Source organism: Staurois parvus, unplaced genomic scaffold, assembly GCF_062004578.1.
Source record: "Staurois parvus isolate SC_StPar_1 unplaced genomic scaffold, SC_StPar_1.0 ptg000199l, whole genome shotgun sequence".
In the NCBI taxonomy this organism is placed as follows: domain Eukaryota; kingdom Metazoa; phylum Chordata; class Amphibia; order Anura; family Ranidae; genus Staurois; species Staurois parvus.
In genome coordinates this window covers 1,839,794-1,859,057 of record NW_028317995.1, presented here as the reverse complement: position 1 = coordinate 1,859,057, position 19,264 = coordinate 1,839,794, and positions in this window count along the sequence as shown.

Below are 19,264 nucleotides of genomic sequence, written 5' to 3'. Positions count from 1 at the left end.
CAAACAGTTCACATTAAAAACAGGGGTTTAGTTTACTTACATTTGCAAATACATCCGTAAGCTGCAGAGCCTCTTCACCCCAGAATTTTTTGCAGTCCTAGCTCTATAAATATTGAGAGCCTCCATAGTAGAATCACATGCATAATCGTGGATAGACTGAGGGCAGGTAAGCCTGAAGGAAGCCTGCCCCTTCTTAAAGACACATGGGCGCATTGGGCACCCAGCATATAGCACAATTGCAGCTAAGGTGTCCAGTGCACCCCTCATTAATATACTAACAGTACAAACAAACAGCAACTGCCCTAATCTAGAACTGGTCTTTGCAGCAAGGAGCACATGGAAGGGTGATGCATGTCAAACAACAACAAAGAAAAATTCCCAGCTCAACTTACCAACCAGCCTGCAACCAACCAAATTGTCCTGTCTAACAGTTCACATTAAAAACAGGGGTTTAGTTTGCACACATTTGCAAATACATGCATAAGCTGCAGAGCCTCTCCACAGCACCCCAGTATTTTCTGCAGCAAGTTTAAACAGGAGAGGGGTTAGGGAATGGGATACTCCAAAAGATTGTACAGTAATAGCAGGATAGTCTTCTCTAGGCTCACTCACATTGATTTTTCAGGGGACAGAGGGAAATGGCCAATACTCTCAGACCCTATGAGAGCCATCTCAGTCCAAAACTACCTCTGACACTTACATCCCAAAGCACACAGTCTCTAGGGATCATAATTTAGGGTCAGTAGTACATCTTCCAGCTTTTTCTAGACACAGCCCAGTCAGGGTACAATCCTTCTGCATACCATATCCCTTAAGGTGAAGTCCTATGGCCGGTTCCTCAATACGTTTGCTTCAGGCTCTCAGCTCTGCCACAGCTGATGCCTTAAAATCAGCTACACAGTCCACAGGCTACCTCGGGGGGGCAGCAGCCCCAGAGGCTCTGGAACCCTCCCTGACAAGAAAAGAACGATCTCTCCAGGGCTCCAAACCATTTATTACCACCCCTTCCAGACACTTCCCTTCAGGGATTGGCAAGGGCATAATAAATATTCATTCTGGTCATTTGACTTTCCCAACCACATATTCTGGAACCTTCTTCCAGAAGCAGGGGGAAGCAGTCATTCTCCCAGCCTGTGAAACTCTGAAAAGAACAGAGCAATTAATCACTGCTCCCTTGCTACAGAAGTAGCCAAAAATGAAATTTGCCTGGTGTCCTACATTAGAAGGGTGCCACACTAATAAGGGATAGGGAAGATAATCTTTAGAGCGTCAAGCAGCAGGACTAAAAGAAAGGAGAATTCAAAAAAGGGAAACAAATAACATATCACAAACACCTCGTGTGCCTAGAGTAGTGCAAGGAGCAGGTATCAGATCATGCCGAAGAAGGCTACAAGAATGGATATTTAAACAGGAAAAACAAACAATAGTACTGCAAAATATATAGAGGGCAAAAGGACATCGATCATTTCCATACCATTGCCCATAGAGCAGAATTACCAGAATCAGGCTACACTGAAATGGAAAGATAAAAACAATAAAAAAGTCTATGCAGACATGGAGTCCACTCTCTTTATGTAGCAGCCACTAAGAAGGCCTTCTCAGTGGCGTCCCGAGGCAGGTGCGGGGTTGTGGTCCGCACCGGGTGACACCGACAGCACGGGGTGACACCGGACCCACTCCACAAAAAGGTAAGTTGTAAAGCAAGCCAACGATCACTGCAGGATGGATCCGATCCATCCTGCGGGGATCGTCGGCTTTCTTTACAACTTACCTTTTCTTGCAGTGGGTCCGGTGTCAACCCTGCAGGGATCGTCGGCATGCAACCTATACGGGGTGACACCGGACCCGCTCCAAGAAAAGGTAAGTTGTAAAGAAAGCCGATGATCCCCGCAGAATGGATCAGATCTGCGGGGTGAGCATAATGGATCGGAGTCCGATCCATTATGCTCAATCCACAGATCCGATTCATTCTGCAGGGATCGTCGGAGGGGGTGTCACCAAGTGTTACCGCACCGGGTGACACCAACCCTAGGGACGCCTCTGGGCCTTCTTGTGTCTGGAAGGAATGACAAGAGTGTTCTTGAAATTGGGGAACAGATGGGTCAGGCCTTGGTTCCAATCCCATGTATCCAAATTGCAGAGCGTTAGTTTCCTGCAGGTGAGTAATAGCAGAGGCAGTAGATGTGAGTGCAGACTCAAATGGATCAAGTCATCGATGAAAGCCTTGTAAGTTAGTGTGGAGCTTTGCCGCATGCTGAGTGCGTGGTTTTCCATGTGTAGAAACCCCAGTATATATATATATATATCTCACAGAAATGAATACACCCCTCACATTTTTGTAAATATTTTAAGTGAAAATGTCCAAATTGGGCCCAAAGTGTCAATATTTTGTGTGCCACAATTATATTCCAGCACTGCCTTAACCCTCCTGGATATGGAGTTCACCAGAGCTTCACAGGTTTCCAGTGGAGTCCTCTTCCACTTCTCCATGATGCCATCACGGAGCTGGTAGATGTTAGAGACCTTGTGCTCCTCCACCTTCTGTTTGAGGATGCTCCACAGATGCTCAATAGGGTTTAGGTCTGGAGACATGCTTGGCCAGTCCAGCTTCTTTAGCAAGGCAGTGGTCGTCTTGGAGGTGTGTTTGGGGTCGTTATCATGTTGGAATACTGCCCTGCGGCCCAGTCTCCAAAGGGAGGGGATAATGCTCTGCTTCAGTATGTCACAGTACATGTTGCCATTCATGGTTCCCTCAATGAACTGTAGCTCCCCAGTGCCAGCAGCACTCATGCAGCCCCAGACCATGACACTCCCACCACCATGCTTGACTGTAGGCAAGACACACTTGTCTTTGTACTCCTCACCTGGTTGCCGCCACACACGCTTGACACCATCTGAACCAAATAAGTTTATCTTGTAAATCCATGTCCTTAGTCTGCTTTTCTTCAGCAAACTGTTTGCGGGCTTTCTTGTGCATCATCTTTAGAAGAGGCTTCCTTCTGGGACGATAGCCATGCAGACCAATTTGATGCAGTGTGCGGCATATGGTCTGAGCACTGACAGGCTGACCCCCCACCCCTTCAACCTCTGCAGCAATGCTGGCAGCACTCATACGTCTATTTCCCAAAGACAACCTCTGGATATGATGCTGAGCACGTGCATTCAACTTCTTTGGTCAACCATGGAGAGGCCTGTTCTGAGTGGAACCTGTCCTGTTAAACCGCTGTATGGTCTTGGCCACCATGCTGCAGCTCAGTTTCAGGGTCTTGGCGATCTTCTTATAGCCTAGGCCATCTTTATGTAGACAATACTTTTTTCAGATCCTCATAGAGAGTTCTTTGCCATGAGGTGTCATGTTGAACTTCCAGTGACCAGTATGAGAGAGTGAGAGCGGTAACACCAAATTTCACACGCCTGCTCCCCATTCATACCTGAGACCTTGTAACACTAACGAGTCACATGACACCGGAGAGGGAAAATGGCTAATTGTGACCAATTTGGACATTTTCACTTAGGGGTGTACTCACTTTTGTTGCCAGCGGTTTAGACATTAATGGCTGTGTGTTGAGTTATTTTGAGGGGACAGCAAATTTACACTGTTATCCAAGCTGTACACTCACTACTTTACATTATAGCAAAGTGTCATTTCTTCAGTGTAGCGACATGAAAAGATATAATAAAATATTTACAAAAATGTAAGAGGAGTACTCACGTCTCTGAGATACTGTATATATATATATATATATATATATATATATATATATATATATTAGTGGGAAGCATAGCAAAGTACTTTTTGAATGCACCTTTGAAATCTTGTGAATCCATCTCCTTATCTGATACCAAGGACTCCTGGTCTCCCACAGAAGCAGCTTGATTGGTAGAGAGAGCATGGAGGAAGGGGATGGAGGCTCCATTACCTCCTGCTTGGATGCCATCTTGGAGTCACAGTGCAGTGACAGTGGGGAGCAGAGTGGGGCCTCAAGAACCTGCATCAAGAATCTTTAACAGAAAAAGACTAAAATCATAGCTACTCAGTAGTCTTCTCAGTAAATTGAGCCAGAGGAGATACAAATATCGGCACTTCCATTGCAGCCAAGCTCCAGAACTGTCATTCCAGTCTTGGCTTTTATGATCTAGTAAGCCAATGATCTAGAAGAAGTATGTAGGACCAGGATTCAGATGTTCCAAACTTCTCTGGCTGCATATTTACTCCAGGTTAGTGAATCGCATGGTTGTAAAAACAGAATCACGATGGCAGCATCAAAATTACATTTAAGAATAAAGCTAACAATGACAACTGCCATAGTTCTACCTCATAGGTTTATTTTAATATTGATGAAACACTTGTTTCTCCAGAAACAAGCATACAGCTTGCCATCCAGTCTGAATCTCAATTGCCTTGTCCTCCACCCCACAACAAATTGTCATCCTCATCATTATCATTGCTGCTTGAATTTCCTTTAGACATATTACCCTCATTCCCATGGTATAACATCTACACTTTTTGACCCTTGTCATCCTGCTCCACAGTTTACCCAGAGCTTCAATCATGAGCCCCTGCATAGCTGATGGCATCAAGAGTTAAAGAAGCATATGCTAACTGTTAATTATTTTGGTCTATAATGAAGTCATCAGTTTTGCATTGCAAATAAAGCAGCCCATACATTATGACATTTTCTTTCCTTCCATCATGAGTGGAAGGAGAAAAAAATTGCTTGATTCCCCCATCAACACTAATTATGGTGATGGAGGAAGCAAGCAATTTTTTCTCCTTCCCACAACGCTATTATGTTCTGCCAGCGGGGAGCCATCCCTGCCAGCAGAACATAATTATCACTGCTGGCGGCTGTCAGCAGTGATCACATGAAACAAAATCAAACAGGCTATATGTACTGAAGTCGATTGACTTCAGTACAACCATTCTGCCCATAAATTAATCAAATCTCTGCCAGTCCCTGCTGATTTGATCCATCTATGGCTGGCTTTAAGGCAATGGGAGAAGTTTATCAACACTGAAGCAGCTAGAATCTGGAGCAGCTGTGCATATTTACCAATCAACTTCTACCTTTACCTTGTTCAGTTATGGTTTGAAAAGAAAACTAGAAGCTGATTGGTTGCAGTGCATAACTGTCCCATTAATCTAGTACGATCGCCTAAAGTTTCCTAACCCTAAATAATTTTTAGAATTTATAAGCCATTAAATGTAAGAAATAGAGCCATGCAAGGAGAATGATATAGCCTCCACAAATGTAGTGCAGTGACAATATTCTTTCTTATGTCATTTTGGGCTGTTGGAGAAGATAAGGGGAGACAGATGTTGATTTGCACATTGCTTTTTGCAATATACCATGACAGTATTTAATTTTATACAGATGATAGGAAGAAAAGGTCAATTTTGTACAGAATGTGAGGAGTGCAAGTTACGGATACTTTGGTGCTTGACTTCACTTTTCGTTGTGGTGCTACCAATTTCACTTCCTGATATAGTCAGTTAATTTGTTTATCTAATAGTAATTAAAAGACAAAACATTCATTGGCCATTTCCATTGCTCCAAGTATCAGTAATGACATGCACTTTAGAGCACAGTGAGAATTCCATGAAATATTCCACGTTGCCAAGACAGGACCACAAGGCTCAGGTACAGCCTTCTTAGGGAAATGGTTGCAGCCCAGAGTACATGCCATTCTCTTTCTTAATGTGCTAATAATGAGTAATTGGCACAGCAGTGACTACACCACTAGCATCTTCATCAGTGAATGACAGAGATAATATTTCTATTCCCTGTTCAGACAATGTGTAATGATAGAACAGCAGAAGATGGAGAAGGGCTGGGTAACAGCCACTCCAGATGAAGATGTCCTGGTGGCTTATGCCTAGCAACCAGACAGATGTTGCAGAGGTGTTATGTAGTGCCTTTTAGTATTAGCTGTTTTGCTTCTCTCATATGGCAGTGTGATAATGCTTTGTGTGCCGTTTTTTATATTACCGCGTACAGGATAAAGTTCCTGCAACACCTGTGTGAAAACCCACTGCTAGGTTACTCATGGAAGAGCGAGGGGAGAGATAGCTGGACTTAATGTGTTTATGATAGCTATAGTAAAGTGGAGACTATTGTTCAGGAGGTCGTGTAATGGAGGTACTGCGTTCTGCATTGTAAAGATACTGTTTGTAAAGTTGGGTTGTGGACTATTACATGAATGTTCTTCAGTGAACCATTGAAAAGTATCTTCAGAGGACATTCTTTATTCCAGGTAACAGGCCTCAGGCTGGGAATATGCTTCTACATAGTATTACGAGAGTCTAATGTACATAGTATTATGCAGTCTAGTGCTCCTTACTTCCTTACCTTTCCCTACTCCTGCACTCAACAAAAATCGCTGTCAGCCAAAAGTGTATAAATTGCAGTGCTTTCCCACTACTCATTATTGGACAAGGTGGCAGTGAAATGTCATTTTCCAGTGTCACTTCTACTGATTCACTTCTTTTTAGGGTCCATTCACACCAGAAACTACAAGTAACTGCACATTTTTTCCTTGTACCTATGCATGCAGTTGACACGTTTTTCTAAATGCCTTTATCCTGTGAGGTCATTTCCTTCTTTCTTTCCTTGGGATTCCATGTGTACTGTGACATGTTGCAGTGCATTTGCATGTGCTTTTTGTGCTTTTGTGGTGCAGAAAAATGCAGCATGCTGTAATTTTCTGTGCTGCATCACACTGCAATGGTGTGAACTATGCCTGTATGATAGCTTGGATTTTGGACTGTCTATGCAGTTGGAGTGCATAGTCCACAATGTATCCAACTACAGCCAACTGTATTCTACTGCATTTGGTGTGAAAGGGCTCTTAGACAGTGATATGTTTAGCTACTCTCCAGAAATCACACTGCACATGTATGCAATATAATTGCATTCGACTTGACAGCCTCTATGAGAAAGTGATTGTCTGATTTTCTCTGATTTTCAAGAGACTTTGAAAAGAGCTAGGGAACAATGTGATCAGTATCTGTTGACCAACAGTGAATTATTTATTCACAAGTAGACAGAATGTGATTCAGATCTATGAGCACTCAAACACTAATGAATGTCTGTTCTTGCAGCAGTTTCAAATAAGGGTGAGCTACTGTGCTCTATAATCTCCTGTAAAGACTGGTCTATGGGAGCAATCATTGCTGGATTTTAAAGGATCAGCACAGTGGCTAAATGGTTAGAACTTCTGCCTGGCAGTACGAGAATCGTTGGTTCGCAATCCCAACCATGGCACCACCTGGAGTTTGCATGTTCTCCCTGCGCCTATGTGGATTTCCTCCGGGTACTCCAGTTTCCTCCCCCACTCCAAAGACATGCTGGTAGGTTAATTGGCTCCTGTCTAAATTGGCCCCAGTATGTGTATGTATGAATGTGAGTTAGGGACCTTAGATTGTATGCCCCTTGAGGGTTAGGGACTGACGTGAATGTATAATATATATGTAAAGCGCTGCGTAAATTGATGGCGCTATATAAGTACCTGAAATAAATAAAGGATAAGTTCACCTTTTGTAACATGTTGCATGTTAAGCATGTATTGAGCGTGTAACATGCTACTGTTTTTAGAAAGTGGCCATTTGCGCTTCATTCATTCTCAGAGTTCTGTGAATGGGAGAAGAAGAAGTACCGACAGCCTTTGCGGCTGTCGGCTTGCAGTTCTCAATAAACTACCAAGGCCCTGATGAGCACTCTAGGTAGTTCATTGATGCTTCCTGTCATTCAGTAACTGCCTGCCCGTACGAGGTATAAGCAGAGAGCTCACACTGACAGTCTGCAAGAGCCTTGCTTTGCTTCTGCAATCTGCTGATTGTGAGTGCAATGCTGTGCAGGCACCTAGTAAAAAAAAATAATAAATGCACTTTTTTTTTACCTGCAAAAATATGTGTTTTTTTGTTTTGTTTTTTTACAAAGGTGAACTTATCCTGTAAGGTTTGTAAAAATGCTGCAATCAACATTTAATGGTGGCCATATTTAAAAAAGCATACACAAAAGTGAACTTGCCACTTATCAAAAATGTTTCAGGATTATTATTTAACCCCCTTCAGTGCCAGTTGTAGCAGCTACCATCCACTTATCCATATTTCTACATATACAAAAGACAAAATGTTTATATGTGCAGTGTAATAGCATATTCGATACAGTATATCAGTTCTGCCATCCCCTTTTTCCTCATCATTGTAATGGCTTTCATCCCATCTCTGTTTGCCTGGAGGTGACTCGTAGACTTTGATCTCGCTCTTTTAGTAGGCCAAAACCATCTGATACAAGGCAGCTAAAGCCATCAGCACATATATTTTCGATGTGCTCTAGAAGAGATAAGGTATTGAATCTCCAGCAGCAGGCGGCACAAACATACCCAATTTCCTCCACTCCCACAGCAGTGTGAACCTTGAGGTTGGCAAGATTGTTATGCCTATTAGTGGTGGCTGTCAACTGTGGCATCAGAAAGAAGGTTGGAGGCTTCAGTGTCCATCTTTCTTTCTCTCTCTTTTTTTCTTTGTGTCCAGTTGCAAAACACTCCCAGCCCAGCTTTGAAAAATCTCCTAAATCAGAGATGAGATTCAGGTGAACCAGTAGTCCAAAGAGCATTGGAAATGAACCTTATTAGATGTTTCTCTTTAAAATCTATGAGGTGTACAGATTTGTATCCAATCCAAAGTGTTTTTCTTTTTTTTTTTTTTTTTTTAGACAACTACCAGTTAACGTTAAATGGCTGGGATTGCAGCGTCTTTCCCGTTTTGCAGGTGAACCCGATCGGAAACCTCCATTTTGCTCTATGGACATGTATCCTTTAACACCCGCCAACATCCAATCCAATCCGATCCGACTCGCAAAAAAGAGACGGACAGGGATCCAATTCCCCTTATGTCCATCGGATCAGGTTGGATGGAAACAGATAGGCAGTCCATTTCCATCCGACTGCCCATTGAGGACAGCGTGCTGCTCTGTGCCCGTTGTGCAGCAGTGGTGCAGACACAGAACTGTCATCCACTTGCTAAGCAGGGAACAGCAGAGAGGTCCCCCGCTGAACAAGCAGCTCCTCTAAATGGGTCCACACTGTGTGAAAGGACCCTTAGAGTCTGGATATCCCAATTATTTCATTCACAAAACCATTAAGTGCTGTCACCCAAGCTGACAGTTGTTTCAGTCTGAATATGTATGGACGTCATCCACCACTGAGATGCAAATTTATAGAATGCCATTATATCTATATTATTAATATTGATGATCTACAATTCTGGTTTTCACAAGCACTTTAAAAAGAAATCATTTGTGCCTACATTCTAGCAGTGTATACTAGTTGGTGGTCTTGCATGTAACAAACACAGGGCAAAAATTTGAAAAGTGAATGTACACCCTGCACATAGATGTCCAGGTCATGGGACCAGCATACTGAGAGTGACTGAGCAGTTAACACTTTAACGAAACAACACAACATTCACAGCATCTGCTGTTGAGATTTTTACCTTTAAAAAATGTGTCATGCCCAGACAGGTATGTAACAGATTTTACATCATGGTAACTTCTTTATTTATTTCAGGTACTTATATAGCACTGTCAGTTTACGCAGCGCTTTACATATATATTATACATTCACACCCTAACCCTCAAGGGGTATACAATCTAAGGTCCTTAACTTACATTCATATATGAGGGACAATTTTGACAGGATCCAATTAACCTACCAGCATGTCTTTGGAGTGTGGGAGGAAACCAGAGTATACAGAGGAAACCCACACAGGCACAGGGAGAACATGCAAACTCCAGGCAGGTGGTGCCGTGGTTGGGATTTGAACCAATGACCCTAGTACTGCCAGAAAGAAGTGCTAACCATTTAGCCACTGTGCTGCCCAATTTATAGAGGCAATGTTTCTTATTTTCTAGATAGAGCATTCAGAGATTCAACTTAACCATATTAGATATTATTTAATGAAAAGAAAAAAAATTATAAAAACAGACATAATCAACAACATAAGAAAAAGGGTTAAAATTTACAAAAAAAACTAGTTAAAGTAGTATTAAATCCTCATTGGTTTTTAGCTTAACACATTATAATGATCACAATAAAATAAACATTCCTCAATAAAATATTTGTTAAAATTCCTACCCCAGAACTTCCAATGTATAATTTCAGTGCTGCTGGCTCCAGCTTCTCTGAACATCTGCTCGTCACAGGAAAGGAGTTACAGTATGTGTGGACAGTGCAATCTCAAGCACGTGTGTTAGTTTGGAGGGGGGAGTAGAAGGGGGGAACAGGAGAGTGCCTAGCCATTCTAGGCTGTAGGTTTCTATTGATGCACACAGTGTAGAGAGACACAACTCTAATCCCAGCTTGCAAGGGTGACTTCATAGGATGCTGCTAGAAAAATGCTACCCTGAAACAGGAAGCCCGGGGCAGGGGTCATGGCACCAATTTAAACTGGAACATTGGCAAGCATTAAAAGATAAAGAAGCTGCATACTCAGTAAGTGATTAAATCAGCAGCAGAAAGTGATTAAAAACTGAGAAATTCCTAACTTTAAGTGTACGTTAGGAGTCCTTTTGATAGACGCATGGGTGGCAGTGAGAACTCTTTACTCAGTTTTATCTGGGGGAGTGCTGAGTGGGCGTATCCCCTCCCACCACAGCGTCAGGTCTTTTCTATACCCCTTTCCTTTTCCCCCTATCCTCCTGCTACTCCTCCCGTGCTTCCCCCTTCTCCATTTCTCTCTTTATTTATTCTGTATAGACCCTGGGGTGTATATGTGTATGCATTTAGGACTTGTAGAGCCATCATTTCAATTAATTGATAACTTCAATATACCCAATTTTTTGTCAGGCTTCCACAATATATATATATATATACATACAGTTGTGTTCAAAATAATAGCAGTCAGACATCACTAACCTGATCAATCACTAACTCGAATCACTAACCTGAAAACATATAAAGAAGTGCAGAAAATGATAGGCTGCTCAGCTAAAATGATCACAAATGCTTTAAAATGGCAACCAAAACCTGAAACACGAGGAAGAAAGCGAAAAACTACCATTCGAATGGATAGAAGAATAGCCAAAATGGCAAGGATTCAGCCAACAATCAGCTCCAGGAAGATCAAAGAAGGTCTAAAGTTACCTGTGAGTACTGTTACAATTAGAAGACGCCTATGTGAAGCCAAGATATCTGCAAGAAGCCCCCGCAAAGTCCCACTGTTGAAAAAAAGACATGTGCTGGAGAGGTTACAATTTGCCAAAGAGCACATTGACTGGCCTAAAGAGAAATGGCGCAACATTTTGTGGACTGATGAAAGTAAGATTGTTCTTTTTGGGTCTAGTGGCCGGAGACAGTTTGTCAGATGACGCCCAAACACTGAATTCAAGCCACAGTACACTGTGAAGACAGTGAAGCATGGTTGCGCAAGCATCATGATATGGGGATGTTTCTCATACTACGGTGTTGGGCCTATTTATTGCATACCAGGGATCATGGATCAGTTTGAATACATCAGAATACTTGAAGAGGTCATGCTGCCTTATGCTGACGAGGAAATGCACTTGAAATGGGTGTTCCAACAAGACAACGACCCCAAACACACCAGTAAACGTGCAATATCTTGGTTCCAGACCAACAAGATTGACGTTATGGAGTGGCCAGCCCAATCCTCGGATCTTAATCCAATAGAAAACTTGTGGGGTGACATCAAAAATGCAGTTTCTGAGGCAAAACCTAGAAATAGAGAGGAACTGTGGAATGTAGTCCAATCATCCTGGGCTGGAATACCTGTTCACAGGTGCCAGAAGTTGGTTGACTCCATGCAACACAGATGTACAGCAGTTCTCAGAAACAGTGCTTATACAACGAAATATTAAGTGATTCAAAGGAAAGCAAAATCTTCAAACATTTTTCAGTTTATATAGTGAATGTTTGAGTTTGTAAAGAAGAATACAAACACTGCTATTTTTTTGAACAGTCCAATATTCACTTTTCTTCAATTTTTTTAAAGGAACAACACAAATTTGATAGATTTGGAATAGAATGTGTAGTGTTCCCAGTGCATTTGTGTGTATGGAAATAAAAGCTATTAGAAGGATTTTGAGCTTTATTCACTTTTCTCAACTGCTATTATTTTTAACACAACTGTATATAGGTGTGGACTGACAACTCATGGGGCCCCCAGGCAATAGGGGATCATGGGGCCCCTGTGGCCTCGCCCACACTCAAACCATACCCAAAAAAGCCTATGAAAGGTACCAGGGGCATCTCATGGGGCCCCCTACTGACCCCGGGCAGTGCCCAAGTGCTTGAATGGTCAGTCCTCCCCTGTATATATATATATATATATATATATATATATATATATATATATATATATATATATACATACACATATACTACATTTGATGTCCGGACGTCCGTATTTTACATTGTTTTTATCTATGTCTTGTATGTTCACATGCAAGTTGTGGTTGCTGAGCACTACGTGTTACTTTAATATTGTTATATTGCAAATAATTTTGCCAAACTGAATAAACACAATTTTTATTCACCATAGCCTGATACAAATCTCGTTTGCTGTCCAATCAACCACTTGTCTCATGGGATGGGCTTTACCCATTCATGCGATACCTTTTGTTTTTACATACAGTCCATGCAGCGCTGAGAGCCTCTGCATTCTTAGTGAAGTAAATAACTTTGTACGTTTGTAAGTTTTAACCAGCTTGGTCCAAATGAACTATTTAAACTTCACTAAAAACTGGCAATCAGTTTTTAAAAATAAAATAGAATAATAAAATAGAGTATCAGATCTTCTTTTTATTATTTAAGTGCCTGTGCTTCAGCAACATCCCAAACCTCAGGAGCCCAGCAGCAGACTGAAGATAACAGAGGCACAGTGCTGTGTGTGAACACAGCAGCCTATCTCCAGCAGTCTGACATACCCCCTGCCTTGTCACAAGCATGGCTCTCCAGCAAAGCTCCCACTTTCCAAGCTATTTGTTTTCAAAGAAGCTACAGTTGCTTTAATCAGAGCACAAATATAGGTCAGCTTTACGCAAAAACTTTAATATGATTCTAGTTCATTGGTTTGATACTGGCAAGAAGTTCCTTTTGTTCTGGATTTTATTCACTGTTATACTTAATTAACTATTGTTTCCACCTTTCTGTGCTTTACACCCCTTTAAAAATGTTGGTTGTTTCTGGGGTCACTGACCTGAAAGAGATATACAGTTTGCCAGAAGAAAGAAGAAGTTAGACATGAAGTCAGAGTGAAATCAGAAGTGATCTACGTGCTTATTCCACGTTGGCCACTGGATCAAAATGACAGCCAGGCAACTAGCATTTTTAGAAAAGTGGCATCTCCAGTGAAAATCCCTGTATTTCTAAAGTTTACTTAAAAGTGAATCTTCTACATGTGAGACAAATCAGTGTTGAGGCATGGGGAGATGTGCATGTATGCAAGAGATGTACTGAGTATGTACTGTATATTGCCCATACACATTGATGGTGGCTCTGCCAGCTTCACATAATTTCTCTCACTACTTTATTAAGTCCTTTTAATGTGAGACATACACAGAGCTGAGGCATGTGACAGCGCTAGGTGCCTGAATGGCCAATCACCAGCAGTTTCACTTGAGAAGAAGAGAGATCTAACTTCCTGTTAGAAGGTGACTACGTTCCTTCTTCATGGTCCCACTGTGTGTAGGAACATAGCCACCCTCTCTTGCTTGCTCCCAGGATGGACTATGGGATTTGCCATGTGCATAGAGCAAAACACAAAAACACAATGAACGTGCACTGCTTATTCTAAACAAATGAAAGTGAGGGGAGAAAGGAGAGGTCAGGGGAAAGGATGTTCATAGAGATCAATACAAGGAGACAGAAAAACACAGTAAGAAACAATTTCATGAAAAATATATTAAAGTGTCCCTGTTCCTGTCTGGCCCATGCACATAAATGGCTGGACGGGAGCAGTGCAGAAGCAGGTGTCTGTTTATAAACAGCCTCCACATTCATTGCCTGTGCGCGCTTCCTAGGAGCACGTGGCACCGCGATCTGGTGCCCGCTGTGTCTGGAAGACACAACGGAAAACCGATAGCTGTACGGGAGGTCCTCTGTGTGAGGTCCCGATCATGTGATCACTGATTGGCCAATCAGTGATCACATGAGCAGTAGTAAGCAAGATGTCACTTGCTGACATCATTGCTTACTACTAGTGAAATCTATGAATGATCACCGAGGTCACATGGTACAGGGCTATTCACAAAAGCCTTGTATTATGTGACAAGCTGTGGCCAATCACAGCTCTCACTGTATTTCTCAATGGCTGCAAGAATGCAGCCAGAGAGAAGGAGAAATGATTGCATTTACAGCCTTTATGGGTATAAAAGCAATCAGTGTAAAAAAAATAAATAAAATCTTTATCACCCCCACAAGTAGTACAGTGTCACTATGGTGACACTGTACTGCTAGGATGACAGTATGTAAAAAAAAAAAACATAAATAATAATATAAAAAAATTAAATAAAAATGTAAAAAAAAGTTTGAAAAAATATAATTTTTGGTTATAAACTAATTTGGGTTATTTTTTTTTTACTAAAAAGATAGCTGAATACATTTTGGCCAGGATTTATAAAGATTATTTATTTGCAACATTTTTTTTTTTAAATGTTTGGACATTTTCATTTATATAGCAAAAAAAATAAAAATCCCAGTGGTGAATAAATACCACCAAAATAAAGCTTTATCTGTCTCAAAAAAATGCTAAAAATTTCATATGGGTACAGTGTTGCTTGACCGCTCAATTGTCATTCAAAGTGTGATAGCACTGAAAGCTGAAAATTGGCCTGGACAGGAAGGGGGTGAAAGTGTCCGTACTTGGAGTGGTTAAATATTAAACGTTGGTATCAGTCTTATGTGGTTATCGTCAGTTTTTATTAACAAAATGCCTTGTGATTCTGCCAAGAAGGACCTTGTGCAGGCACTTCCTGACTTATTTTTGCCTGTTGTCCTTGTGCGTTGTAACCTGTCATATACGCCCCTGGCAGAGATTACAGTTGGCTGTGCAAACGCACATTACACAGTCACTATTCGCCATTGTCGCAATTATGAAGGTGGTCCAGGGCAATGATGTTTATGTAGAATGTTTTGAAATAAACTGTCAAAAACCCTTACAAATGTACATGTCTGTGATTCTTTACCTAAAGGCCATTATCATTCATGCACAGTGCAGTTCTCGGCAGCCTTAGGAGGGAAAAGGCGTATGCAGTGAAATCCTAAAATGTAGTTATGTATTTAATTTCAAGGAAAGCCCCAGAAACAGAGACAATTGTAAATAACATGTCATATAAGATATAAAATTTAAAAAGTGTGAGTTCCTTCTCTTTCAGTGATTTTAATGGTTTCAAAGTAATACAATACAATAATGCAACATTTCTAGGTGGAACAAACAGTGATCCAGCAGATATGAAACAATTCTACACTAATAGCTTATTGACATATATTCTGTATTTGGAACTGTTATATTTTCTTCCAATGATAAAATCTTGTGCTTGCAGTTATTAAAGCTGAATTTCCATTCCAGTGGTGTCTGCGTATTTCTTCAGTCAATCTAGATTTAAAATCAGTACTCTGGGTTGACTGGTATGATATTGCATAAGTTAGGAAAATTAGCAGAACAGAGGGAAAATAGTGAGGGTTAAGGAACAAGAAACCTTGAGGAGATGGTAAGGAAGCAACCATCTTCCCTAACTCCACCTCCTATGAACAGTCCTGCATGCTCCTTTTAAAATAGTATACGCCTAAACAAACTGTAAGACTGCATGGGAGCCATCTGCAACTTGAGGTTTTGGTGTGTAATAGGGCTGACATTTCTGAAAGTTTTTGTAATATGGAACATGATTTAGCATTGCTGGAAAATTGGTCATAGCAGGGGAAAGTGCACTTCAGTGTTTACAAAATAAAAAAAATGCAGTTAAAAGGAGAAGTATATCTTAAGCTTTTTTGTTGTACTTTTCCTATGGATCACAGGAGAGCAATTCGTGCTGCCCTCCTGTGACCCATTTTCAGCTTTTGACGTCACACAGTCAGTCCAGGCTCTGAAAAGATCCCTATCAGATATTTGGACAGGCTGAGCCAGCCATTCCTACCCCCTCCACAGCCCAGCGCTGGAGGGGCAGAGCAGAGAGCCGGTGACTGACAGTCACCGGCTCTCTGCAGCCTGAAAACTGAGATCTAAGTGGTGTTTGATCACTCAGTTCTCAGTCTTAGAGGTGGCAGGGACAGATACATTCTAGAAGAGTATGATTTTTATTTTTTTATTTTTTTTTAAATGAAACCAATACTTCTCTTTTAAGAAGTAATATAACCCTCTAACACAGCACAATATTAGGGTACTGCATTAGCCTGAACTACAGAAAAAATTGGGGTTCTCTTTTTAGAGGAAATGAGAAAACAGTGGGGCCTGGCAGGGGAAAGAGTAAATAAGATTCTGGGGTATGTCACTCCAGCAGTAGGAACCATGGGATGCAACAGGAAACCAGGCATCTGACAGACACTGCAATGGATACTGAAGACATTTAATCAAGCTTCTCTCTTAAATCCAGTGAAGTTTGGCAGCATGGGCAGAAGGACAGGTAAGTATTAAGGTCATTTCACATGGGCATGTTCTGCCAGCAGTGATCAGATCTCCTTCTGAATCAGAGCAGAAAGAGAGTGATGTCACTTTTCAGATATCTGTGCCCAATCATTTTTTGCCTGCATTTTGACAGCAGACTGTGGTAGACTAGTTTAGGATCTTTGAGATAGTGGACAGGCCTATCGTGCCCATGCACTAAGGGTACCTTTGCCCAAGGGCACACTCCTCATTGCCCAGGACTAGGCGGAAATTGCAGTAATGTGAACAGTCTAACATTAAAGCATTCCCCTGACTTAGAGGTAAGCTTCCACAACGTATAGTAATAAAATGGAGTTTTGTGTTAGGTGATGTCCCATCTTTCTTACTTGTTGCATTACCAGTCGAAGGCCAAGCCACGCCACCTCGACCAGCCAGCGTACCTCTGTTACCTCACTCCCAGTAACAGAATGAGATTCTCCCAGACACAGCGCTGATTCTATGCATGTCCTGAAATAATTCTGCCATTTCCATATGGCTCGGCTGAGGACCTCTGTAACGCTGGCCTGCTCCCGGTTGCCATGGGAGATGGAACACTAGGGAGGGAGCCAAAGCAATAACTCCAGAAGACACCTCACCTTGCCCAGGTACCAAGCCTCGACTGGTTGCTATGTGTCGTGCATATGCGCTTGGTTACCCGTAGTAACAACATTGTTGTCTTCTCTTTACATGCTGACTTGACACTGTAGTGTGACTTTACTGAATCGATTTCAACATTATAGTCCAATGTGAGCAAGTCCAAACTAGTCCTAACTACAGCTGTGTTGCTGCCAGGCATACCTCTGCAAGGTAGTAGTCCATGCTGGTGTTCTCCATAACTTGGATCTTCTCCGGAACCCTAGTGCCTCTGACAGACTGCAAGGCACAGCGGTCCTCATGCTAGCTGGAGATCACAGCTTCTGGTTTGTCTGCATCTTCTTCCCATACACCAACTCTCTGAGTCCTTTCCACTTTTATTTACAGTACAGGGAGAGAGGCAGAGCCCAGAAAGGGCAGGAAAATGCAGAACAAGCATTAACCTTTCCCTAAGCTAAGTAGAGTAGCTAGCTTACTAGCATGGTACAAGGATTGTGTCCATCTATATCAGGCTACATATAATCTGCAACATTCAGGATGGAAAAACAACAAACAATGCAGTCCTTTTCCTTTTCTTTTGGACCTGGCAGACTTGAAGGTAGACTGATATAAATGGACAAAAAGACCTGCATAGAGCTTCTGACCAGGTCTGCATGAAAAACTGATAGGTGGGCCCAGGGACGGACTGACCATTTGGAAACTCAGGAGCTGTCCAAAGCCGGTAGGGGGTCCCATGAAATGCCCCTGGTACCTTTTTCATAGGCTTTTTTGAGTTGGGTCAAAGGACACAAGGGCCCAATGATCCCCTACTGCCTGGGGGCCCCATGAGTTGTCAGTCCGCCCCTGGGTGGGCCTGATCAGAAAAAGCCAGAATCAGCAGAGGATCTGCTCACAGATCTACTGTTGAATAGACCAGAGCAAATGGGCCCCAATTGTTTGCTTTGCAAACAGCTAATGGTTAGAGCATCATTTGAAATATTTGAAAAAATAGCATCAAGGTCACTGTAAACCTGCTTAGGATAAACAGGTCTATCAGATACAAATGTTAAAATGTGGTCTTTTATGCAATTAGTTTTCTATGCAACATTTTTTCTGGCTAGAAAAACAGAATTTCCTACATTGTAAACTGCATCAAATGACTATGGGAGTCTGAACTAACAATTGTGCTTGTGGAAGATCTAATTAGTTAGAAAGGGAAAATATGACTGGTTACTGAAGGAAGAACAAGTCTTTTTTTAGACACTTTTGGTTAGCTTTTGTAAAAGTATCTAAAAGACCATGGTATATGCTGAGACTGAGGTTAACAGATGGTCATGGTCAAAAAAGATGAGGACTTTTATTCTGGATTTTAAGTGATAAAGCAGCTTCATGGATATCAGAAATCCAAGACCAAATATATTCAGATGTTCATAGGTTGCCACGATCATAAATAACTGACCCTTGATATGATAATGCCATCGGGCGTTGCTGTGATAGCTTGGGGAGTAGGGGAGTCACAAGCACTTTTGATCCAGTGGTACAGACAGAGAGCTAGTGTGAAAAATGAGTCAAGAGTTAGAGACAACAGAATAATTGGCAGCCACATTACAAAACAGGATCCTGCTTTCTTAAAAATATAGTATTAAACAGCAAGAGTCTTACATAGTGATTTGAGTCTCAGCCCCCAGGCATATTTAATATTAGGCCAAGATAAATTATCCAGTCGACTAAGCACACCAAACAGCGACTGCTAGAACTGAGCCTAATAAATATAAGCTCACAGAAATGTGGAAATAAACTTTTAATAAACCCAAAGACTAGCTGCTTACTGACATTGGATCTCTAGGGTTCACAACATCACCAAAGAGGGAGACATTGCTTTTTGGAAATAAAAGGAAGTTTGGGTGCTTGTTCAAAGCGCTACAATTGAGGTTCAGTGTAACTGCATATAGAAAACATTTGTTCTCTATGTGCCCACAACACTTCATTAAGGTGGGTTGCAGTACATTTTGTAAAAATGCAGACAATTTT